Source organism: Triticum dicoccoides, chromosome 3B, assembly GCF_002162155.2.
Source record: "Triticum dicoccoides isolate Atlit2015 ecotype Zavitan chromosome 3B, WEW_v2.0, whole genome shotgun sequence".
In the NCBI taxonomy this organism is placed as follows: Eukaryota; Viridiplantae; Streptophyta; class Magnoliopsida; order Poales; family Poaceae; genus Triticum; species Triticum dicoccoides.
The window spans coordinates 277,148,864-277,159,106 of NC_041385.1; positions in this window are offsets into that span (position 1 = coordinate 277,148,864).

Consider the following 10,243-nt stretch of genomic DNA (forward strand, 5'->3'; position numbering starts at 1 on the left):
GGTGAAGGGGAAACGCAACTAGTATAATCTTCACGATCCAGGGTGCACTTCATAAGAGCGTTGATTCGATCACCATCATTGTCTCGAAGTCTTTCTCTGAGAACTCCAACTAACATGACAAGAAGAGGGAAGGAAAACTCTAGAAGAATTAATCTTCTCAAAGAACGAACAACTCAGGATTACCTCACGGAATGGGACATAGCAACATCTCTCGAGCTGAGAGACGAAGCACACCTCTAGAGGAATGGAGTGGAACAGATGATGAAGGTTCACTAGGTAGACAACGATTCCACACCTAAGAAGGTGGTGAACGGTTGTTAATGTAGCGAGGAGTTGAGTTGCCATGATACCTCAACGAGACATCCTGGAGGGGGGGGTGATTCGTAGATATATCCCCTTAAGTGGCAAAAGAATTACCTTTGATTCAGAGATCATTGAAACTCTTTAAACCAGCCTAGGACAATTCTCGAGCGATCGTTTGGAGGGGGTCGGTAGAATGGCATACTCGGACTTGGATGATGTGGATTACCTTGTTGAAGACAACGTAATGGATGAATTTGCTTATCACCGGAAATGGAAGAGACCCATGGTAGAATGGCACATTGGCGGTGCAAGCTGGGAACAAAATGCAAATGCTGGGAATGATTCTGGTAACTGGGGAAGAACCCAACAATAGAGAGTGAATTCACTGTTTGAGAAGGTCATAGCATTGCCGAGGGAACTGAGAGCATCCCAATTAGAGCCGATGATAACACGTAGCGCTTGTGCGTGCTCTCAAGAACTTGAGAATTTCCACAATCATCAAGGTTTTATCAACAACCGCATCAAGGGTGCTGACAACACAACATACTACCATGATGAATAGCGATGGACGATGCAGATGCGAAGGAGGATAACACTTTCTCAGATTTCACCTTAGCGAGGCCAAGCAAATAAAATATGGATGATCGACCGAGAGACATTTAGCACTCCGCTTCTAATGTTCTCCTTGATGTGCTAGCGTAATCCACCCATAGATATGATTTGATATCTAGAACATCAAGTAAAAAGGTCGGACTTCGGAACACAGAAATCCATAGGGGCAACTAGGGAGTAATCCTACGAAATCCCTATGGGGAGGTGGCCAACTTCCTCAAACAAGATACTATAATAATAGGTCTACCGGATGGGTGTGTTGGCCACGACATCCACCTTGCCGGTTATTGAGAGACCAATATTATAATTCTTGGGAAATGTTCCAACCATCACATCTGCCTGAGATTCAGATCTGCTTGGTGTCAGGATATCCCAGACTCATCAAGTCTAGAAAGAAAAATGAAAGTTTGCAACACAAATCGACGAGATAATGTTGCGGGATTCTCGGGGAGTGAGCTACGATAGTAAGCTCCAAAACATGAGCTGGTTCTACTACAAACATGCGAACACGTTGTCCTAGACAAGCATGGCCACGTAGCAGTCTTATAATTAAACACTACCGAGTTCAGGTGGAGAACCATCATCGAGGATATCGAAGTCTTTACGCAAGTCCATGGATTAGATCCCAAGCATAGACTTCTTTTCCTTGAACAAGTCAATCAGTGGCTTAGTGTGCTAGGGACACATATAGAATGAAGGTTGCAAGTCTCCAGACTACATAATACTTCGCACGTGTGCATGACTGATTTGGGATGATTCCAAAGGAAACAAAACAATCTTTCTCAAATTCACGGCGGCAACTTTCACCAAATGCACGTGTATAAGAGGAAGTCACTCCTTTCATCAAACAAATACTTCATGAGCTAGCATGAAGAAAATGCTTTCAAAAGTTTCCGACACTAGCTTAATGTTCAACAACATCATGGAGGAGATAAGGATGTTGCCAATGGGCTCAACAACAATTCATCTAGGTTTCCTTTTAAAAGGAATTCCATAGTTAAGTGAACACGGTGATAGCATTGGTCAGACCAAAGATGTAATGGTGTATGCTCGAGGGATCAACCACGAATAAGACAACATTACGAGCATCGTTGGTACTGATTTGATTTGACGATAGCCCACACTCAAATCAAAGGATTGATAAGACAATAGGTCCAGCAACTGATCACAAGGACCAATCGATGAAGATATCATCTTTCTTCAGCACACCCTACACAAGAATATCCCTTTGGAACGAACTAAGTCAGGCAAGCTTTTATCTTCCAACTCTCCAAGTTGTTGTCTAGCTTAACCAACTAGCTCAGGGATATCTAACACCGATTTTTGGAGAGAAGGTGGTTCACAAGAACCCAACTTGATCACGAGATCAACATAGCGGTCAGGCGACAACCTGGTGATACTTCCGAGAAGAAATTTGGAATATCATGAACCACCGGTATGTTACTAAGCTCGAGAACAATCTTACTTTTCAGGGCAAGACGATATGATCAAATAAGCAAGGATTGGCACTATCCTAACTCACTGATCGGAGTGTGCACCAGAAATAAGGACTAGGTAGCACAATCAACCTTAGGGTGACGATTCAATAATCAACACGCTAAGAATGAGGTTATCGTCCATTTAACTACCAAGCAATGGAGTTGCTAGCAGTATTGATTTCACACGCCATGATTCATTTGTCGGCATTCCGGTTACAATAACACAGAAACCGAGAAATTATCAATGATGATCAGAAGTATTACTACGTCAAGAATTCATAAGATGGTGTGCAATTCCCATGATATTCCTGATATAAAGATGGTAATACTTCAAGGTAGAATAGACCAGAAGCTGGATTGGCATTTTGATCTGCGGAGTACAATTGCTTTGACCCAATCCTAGATATGGATGAGATTCTGGAGTTTGTTTCTCCTATTCATTCTGAAATAGAATGGCTTGGCGGACCACAAGGGTAATAGGCATCGACGAACGAATGCACGCATACTCTTGACTATCAATTGATAGGCGTGGGTCGGAAACAACTAAGATGGGACAACTCAAAAGAACATATGATTTTCTGAGTTGTGGATGCATGGATTAGCATGTCGAACGAAGTTCAACATATTTCTTCCGGATAACCCATGCAGAAAGGTAGAACTGGCAGAGCCAAAATATATAATGGAGAACTCATCAAGAATAATCATGTTGTGATATTTCAGTTCAACGAGGAACTTCTGCCATAAGTAGTTCATGGTATTTGGAAGAAGAAGATACCACGGACTTCAAGGACTATCGCAAAGGTTACTAATATCCTAAAGGCACTAGCAATTACTATCAACATGAAGTAGGTAGAGTGAATCTTGGGTTCAAGAACCCAGGAACAGAATACCTATTACTAAGTAGCATCACGGGATGCTTTCGAGAATGATGGCCAGAATCATCACACTGGGAACACAAATCATGGCTAAATTACTAGATGATCCCCTAAGACACCTAGGGTCATAATAATATCTCCAACATATATGTCAAGGTAACGGAGTACCTCAACTCACTGATTAGTGTGGTTAATCTGGCCCAAAGGAACATTGAAACGGGAAGAAAGGATTTGCAAATGCATCAGACTACTTAGAAACCTGGGATGACTCGGACAGCATAACGGCTGTAAATGCTCAGAAAAGATTTGAGACATTCACAAAAATGGTGGCATAACCACTCAGAATCACAATATCAAGGTTTCGAGATCAACAATTAACATACGGAAGTAGTAGGAACTGAACTGAGACTTAAATCCAACAATCTTATAAGTCCACTGATTAGTAACACGTGATCCTAATAGAAAGAAGAGATAGCCTAGTTCTTAATCCCCGTAGAAGAGAAGATGATGACTCAGATCAGAAGGCCATGAGGTATAAGGAGTAAAAAGAGCCTTACGTTCCATCCCACAATCAATTCCCCTACATATAACTAAAGAATTTCTAGACTCAACATCGACCAGTTTGGCTTGGTAATCCTACAGGCAGTCAAGCTCTGATACCAACGCTGTCAGGACCCCGACTCAATGCCACATCGATCTAGCATGTAACACCTCATATCACTTTGCGGCCTCACGCACGGTATTCCCACGGGTGTCGCCCTACCTTTACCCGGGACCGTTTGCGCCTTTTGGCACACGTATATGACAGTGTCGCTAGCATCTATATGATAAGGAGCCCGGGCTGACATGGCTAGTCGTAAACCCAAAGTGGCACAAACTTACAGGGACAGGCATCCATGACCTAGCATCGAACGTGTCGGTCATCAGCGAGTGAATCCAGGCTGTAGCACTGGGCCAGCAGGACTCCGGTGAACCGGGCTGTAGCGGGCTAACAGGACTCCGGTATTCATCGCGTGACATTTCTCGGAAGGGACAGACACAGGAACGAAGAAGGACACATGCCGGCCAGCCTAAGTGTTCCGGAGCAGTAGCGAGCTACCATTGGAAACACTAGGAGACATTTCCCGGTAAGAGAGGCTACTAAGGATAAACAACTAGATAGTCAGATCCCACACATACCAGGAATTTCAATAACATACACACAATATGCTCGATATGTGCAAACACAACATGGCATCACAACATGACTCTATGACTCAAGTATTTATTCATTAGGCTCCGAGGAGCGAGATATTACAAACATAGGTCTCATGACCCAAGATTCAGAGTATACAAGTCAAAGCACAAGCGGAAGCTATCATGTCTGAGTACAGACAACTATAAATGAAAAAGGCTGAGAAGCCTGACTATCTACCAGATACTGCCGAGGGCACAAGATCGTAGCTGAGGTAACAAGCTAAACGTCGAAGTCCAAGCGGAACTACTAGTGAGACTGAAGTCTCTCTGCAAAAACATAAAATAGGCAAACGTGAGTACAAATGTACCCAGCAAGACTTACATCAGAACTAACTACATATGCATCATTATCAACAAAGGGGTGGTGGGGTTTAACTGCAGCAAGCCAGCTTTGACTCGGTGGCTATCCTAAACTAAGACTGCAAGCGACTCTTTTGAGGTGGCGCACACGAGTCCACATATTCACCATATCAATACACCACTATGGATCCGCTCCCGTCTCCCTACGAGAACGCCATCCATAGCACTCACACTTATCTTGCGTATTTTAGAGTATCCACTTTCACTTGTCTATGAACTGATATAAGCAATCCAGAAGTCCTTTTCCGCGGACACGGCTATTCGAATAGATTAGGTTAACCCTGCAGGGGTGTACTTCTTCATACACGCTCTCACCACTTTCTGTCGTTTACACGACATGTACTCGGCAACCTTCAAGCGGAAGCCCAACGTGGGTGTCGGCCACGACCTACCTAATCACCTAAGTCTCTAGTCCAGGTTTATCGCCTATTCGGGTTCCATCCATGAGGAGATCCGGCCGGAGTTTCGCTCACAGCCCCAAACGATGTGAACAGGGTTCCCGAGACACCAAACGGGCGCCCGGTACACCGTGCCACGTGCCTACCGCAGCCCACCCCTACGGTCAGCGCTGCCCATGGCCTCCAGCATACTACAAACACCAGAAACTACTTGCAACTCCTGGACAGAGGACAAGGGTGATCAAGAAGCCGAGAGGGTCCATTGGTTTCGGGCCCAATGCATGGTAGTAGCTGAATCATGGATCACAAACACAGAACTCAGTTCCTGAGGACGGCTGCAATGAGACAACCCACCATGTACTCCTACACGGCCTCTCACCGCTACCTTTACCAAAACGTGTTCACACACTTAGCTCACACACAGTAGGACATGTTCACACGCCTCTGATTCATCCCCGATGAATCAGACCTGACTCAACTCTAAGCAGTAGCAGGCATGACAAACAAGCAAGAATGAGTAGGCACAACAGGGCTCAAACAACTCCTACCCATGCTAGTGGGTTTCATCTATTTACTGTGGAATGACAGGTCATGCAAAGGATAAAGGGGTTCAGCTACCGCAGCAAGTAACAGATGAATCGTTGTTGTCCTAATGCAGTAAAAGAGAGCAGGAGCGAGAGAGTGGGATTGTATCGGAATGAACAAGGGGGTTTTGCTTGCCTGGCACTTCTGAAGATAACATTGAGTCTTCATCAGTGTCAACGATCACAACGTCGGAACATCGTCTACCGGGAGGGAACAGATACCGGCAACAAAGAAGAACACAATCAATGCAATGCACAAAATGATGCATGCTATGACATGGCAATATGAATGTGTTTTGAGCTAATGCAACTAGCAACAGATTAAATGAAGTTGGTTTGAATACAAGATTCAAATTCAAACTCCATATGTGATTATTCAAATGCCACTTAATTGATTTGTGCTATACAGCAGCTATAAGTTGTTCTAACATGCATAAAAATGGTAGAGATGGATTCCTTGAATTTTTCTGATAATTTTTCATATATAAATTATTTAATTTGGAGTTACGGTTGAATTACTATGAATTTTTGAAGTTTTGAACATTTTCTGGAATTTCCTGAATATTTAGAATTAAAATAATTCCAGAAAATCATTTAACTGCGTCAGCCTGACGCCAGCATGACGTCAGCGAGTCAACGGCCAGGTCCAGGTCAAACCTGACGTGCGGGGTCCACACGTCAGTGACACAGGAACTAATCCCGGTCAAACCCAGCGCTGACTGGGGTTTGACCAGGGGTGGGGCCTACTGTCAGTGGCTGTAGGTGGTTTAGTTAGTTGGATTAGCTCCTAATGACGGAGCCACGTCAGCTCCCGCCGGAGTTTCGCCGGCGACGACCATGGCCGACGATGGAGATGCAACGTGTGCTCGCTACGGAGCACCATTCGACGCGTGGTTTGCTCCTACGGGTAGCTGAAGATGCGCCGCATCCAACTGGGCGAGCGGCAGCGGCTGTGGTGGCCGGAGCTCGCCGGAAACGAGCTCGCGGCGGCGCCGAAGTTCGGGCGCCGATCGATTCGACGCTATGGTGCGCTACGGGAGAAACTGGTGGGTGCTGCGGGCTCCTGAGGTTGCGGTGAGCACGACGGTGGGCTCGGGAGCGAGCTGCGGTGGCTGTGGCCACGGCCACGCCATGGCCGGCGGCGAGAAGCTCTCGGCCGCGGTGGTGGGCTGGGCCGGCTGGAGAAGCTGGGCCAGGTGGGCTGAGGTGAGCGCCAGGTAGTCCTCTGCTCTTTCTATTTTTGTTTTTATTTATCTATTTTGTTCTGTGTTGTTTTAGTTTAGTAATATACTAAACCATTTTATAAAATCCTGAAAATAGTTATGTGGCTAGAACTAAAATATACCAAACCACATAAAATGTTCCAGTAATTATTGGACATATATTATTTATATATCAAATATATATCCAATGCAAATAGCTATTTATTTAATTCAAAGGCCCAAAATAATTAACTCTGAGATACCAAAAATATTGTTTTGAGTTTTACCTCTTTGCAATATTTTCAGAGACTAAGAGGAACATTTTCTTGGACTTCTTTGAGGAGATTTTAATGTTGATCATTTTTAGAAGGTTTCTGAGGCTTTGAAAATTCCTCAATTCAAATTTCGTTTGAATTAAAACACGATGCTCATATGAGGTCTAGACTAGTGCATAACAGGACCAGGGATGTGACAAAAACTCCCCGCCTCCGACTGGGCCGAAGCCCAGCCGAGCCAGGCTGGCCCGCTCGCGCCACCGCCTCCCCCGCCATGCCGCCGCCGGACTCGGGAGAGTCCGAGCCGCCGCCGCCGCCCGACCCCCTTCCCAAGTCGGAGCTGCCGCCGCCTCCCCTCCTTAAATACCCACCCCTGGAGCCCCGAGCCAAAGCTGCCGCCGCCACACACCCTGCCGCCGGAGCCGACCCGCCCCGCCGCCTCGCCCTCGCCGCTGCACCACCCCACCCCGCCGCCGGAGCCCCGCCGCCCCTCGCCAACCGCGCCAGTGCACCCCGCCCCACCGGAGGACCTCGCTGAGGGTACCGCCCGAACCGCCGATGACGCCGTTTTTTTTTGAGAAAACCACTTCGGTTTTTTTAAGAAAACCCTAGTTTTTTTATTTTTTAGATCGGTTTTATCGGTTTATTTATGTAACGAGCGTTCGCTCGTTCATTCGTTTTAACAGACGTATCCGTCGTTTAGATCCAGATAACGAACATTCGTTCGTTAATCTGTTCGTCGTTTTTCTTTTCTCGGATTTATTCCACAATTTTTCTGATCGTGATTTCTGATCCGATTTTCGTTTTAGTTTACCTTTTTGCACGTTTATCGGAATCAGGCGATTCAAGCGCCTAGAGTTTTGTCTCGAAACCCTCTTTCCGAATAATCTACTCAAACCAGTTTTTGCTTCTGTAAAGTTTGACTTAGGTCCAGATTAGTAAACGAAGCTTGTTTCTTTCGCCTTTTGAGTTTTGTTTCTTCATTCGATTTGATTCTTTTTGCAAACCGGAGTTCTTAAGTTGAACTTTCTGGTTAGACCTCTTATTTGAGTTTTACCCGTGCATTAGATGAGTACTTATTGTATGCTTGTTTGTTTGTTTGCTTGCGATAGAGTACCCGGATTGCGCCGCTTGCTACTTCGAATCTCTAGGTTTCACGGGTCATCAGCAAGGCAAGTAACACTTTGATCATACTTCTTTATTACCCAGTTTTTATGCATTAGATCAATCCTCAAACAATTGCATGATTAGGATCTGATTAATATGTGCGTTTTGGGAAGTAGATGGAGGTAGTACCTATTACCTGTTTTATTATCAAACCCTTGGGAGTTACTTCTACGTTTGCTTATTATGCCATGCTATGCTAGTAGACGTGGATTGGGTGAGTGAATTTCCATGACAGATGTGAGATTGTTAATCAATGGTTTATTTAAGGTGGCAACTTTAATACACATCTGGGTGGATTGAGGTACCTGAGTATTCCAGGATTGCCTGTTTGTTTTTAGACCGCCACCCAGGCTCAAAGGGATCATAAGATTATTCATGCTAGAAACTTCCGTGTGCAGCCACATGCTATTATGGGCTCTAGCATAGTTGACTAAGTCGTGTGAACTCTTACAGTGGTAGACTAGCAGATGTAGGGGATGTAGGTTGGTACGGTCTACCCATCGTAAGGTGCTAGCGCTTCTGAAAGACTATGTCTCGGTCATCCGTTCTCTCAAACACCATGAAGTCCGAGAATCCCAACGGAGGAGATCGGGTCATGTGGGGAAAAGTGTGCAACCTCTGCAGAGTGTATAAACTAATCATGATTAGCCATGTCCCCGCTTATGGACACGTTGAGTATCTAGTGCTTGCATTATCATGTGAATCTCATCATGTTACTCTAATTAATATTGTTCGGTTTGTTTAATGATGATGTTACTTAATTGGGATTGAGGAGGGCGGTGGTCACGCGTTGCAGATCCAGCCTCCAGTCCTCCGTTCACCTATAAAAGGAAGAGCGGGAGACGAGTGGAGGCATCCGACCGCATTCTCCTTCTCTTCTGTCTTGTTGTATCTTGAATATGCCGGAAGGGGGAGCCTGGTGCTGGCCCCCGGGCTTTAGCTCAGAGTCCTTTGTGGTCACGAGGATGCTCGGCCAGCATGGCGGTAATGCTAGAGGTGTTGACTCCAGCGCGCTCATCGTCATGCCACCCATAGCCTTGATTTCAGTGGGAGGGGATGCGAATGACACCATGCTGAGGCCTGCGGCGAGTGCGGGGCGTGGTAGCCGGTTGCTCCTCATTCTCTGTTCCTGCGCGCCATAGAGGAAGTGCTTCGGGGGAGGCCTGCCATTGGTGAAGGCAGGTCTGGCTCCTCCAGGCATCATCCTCTGTTCATAGAGGAGGGCTTCTTGTCTTCGTACATGTGGTGATTTCCGACGTCAGGGGCATTGGGGACAATCATGCTCTCTGTGTGAAAATCCAGAGAGCATGGCTTTGGTGTGGCTGAAGATCTAGGGTCTCCATGCCCGTCCTCCAGATCCTCCCTCTATGCCGAAGAACGGTGTCATCCTGATCCTGGGAAGGCGCGGACTCCATATGTACCCGCCTTCTGCCTCTTCGATCTCGTCCTGTAGGAGATGGATAGGGGCAAAGGCATGACGGGGCACATATCTTTTTTCAATCTTAAACCTGTAGGCACTTGCCAAATTTTAATTCAAATAATGTAATCTCTCATGTCCATGCATGTGTTCTGTAATGCTTGTACTTGTATCAGCATGTTAATGAAAAAGATGAACCCTGCCAGGACCCGCGCATGTATATGTCCATGCAGAGGTGAGATGCCTCTTTAGTGTAAATAAACGAGTTTCCCAGCATGCTATCTTGCCGGCCCCCTTTTTGTCTGCTGGAGAACCTTATCTGTCGGGTTACAGGCA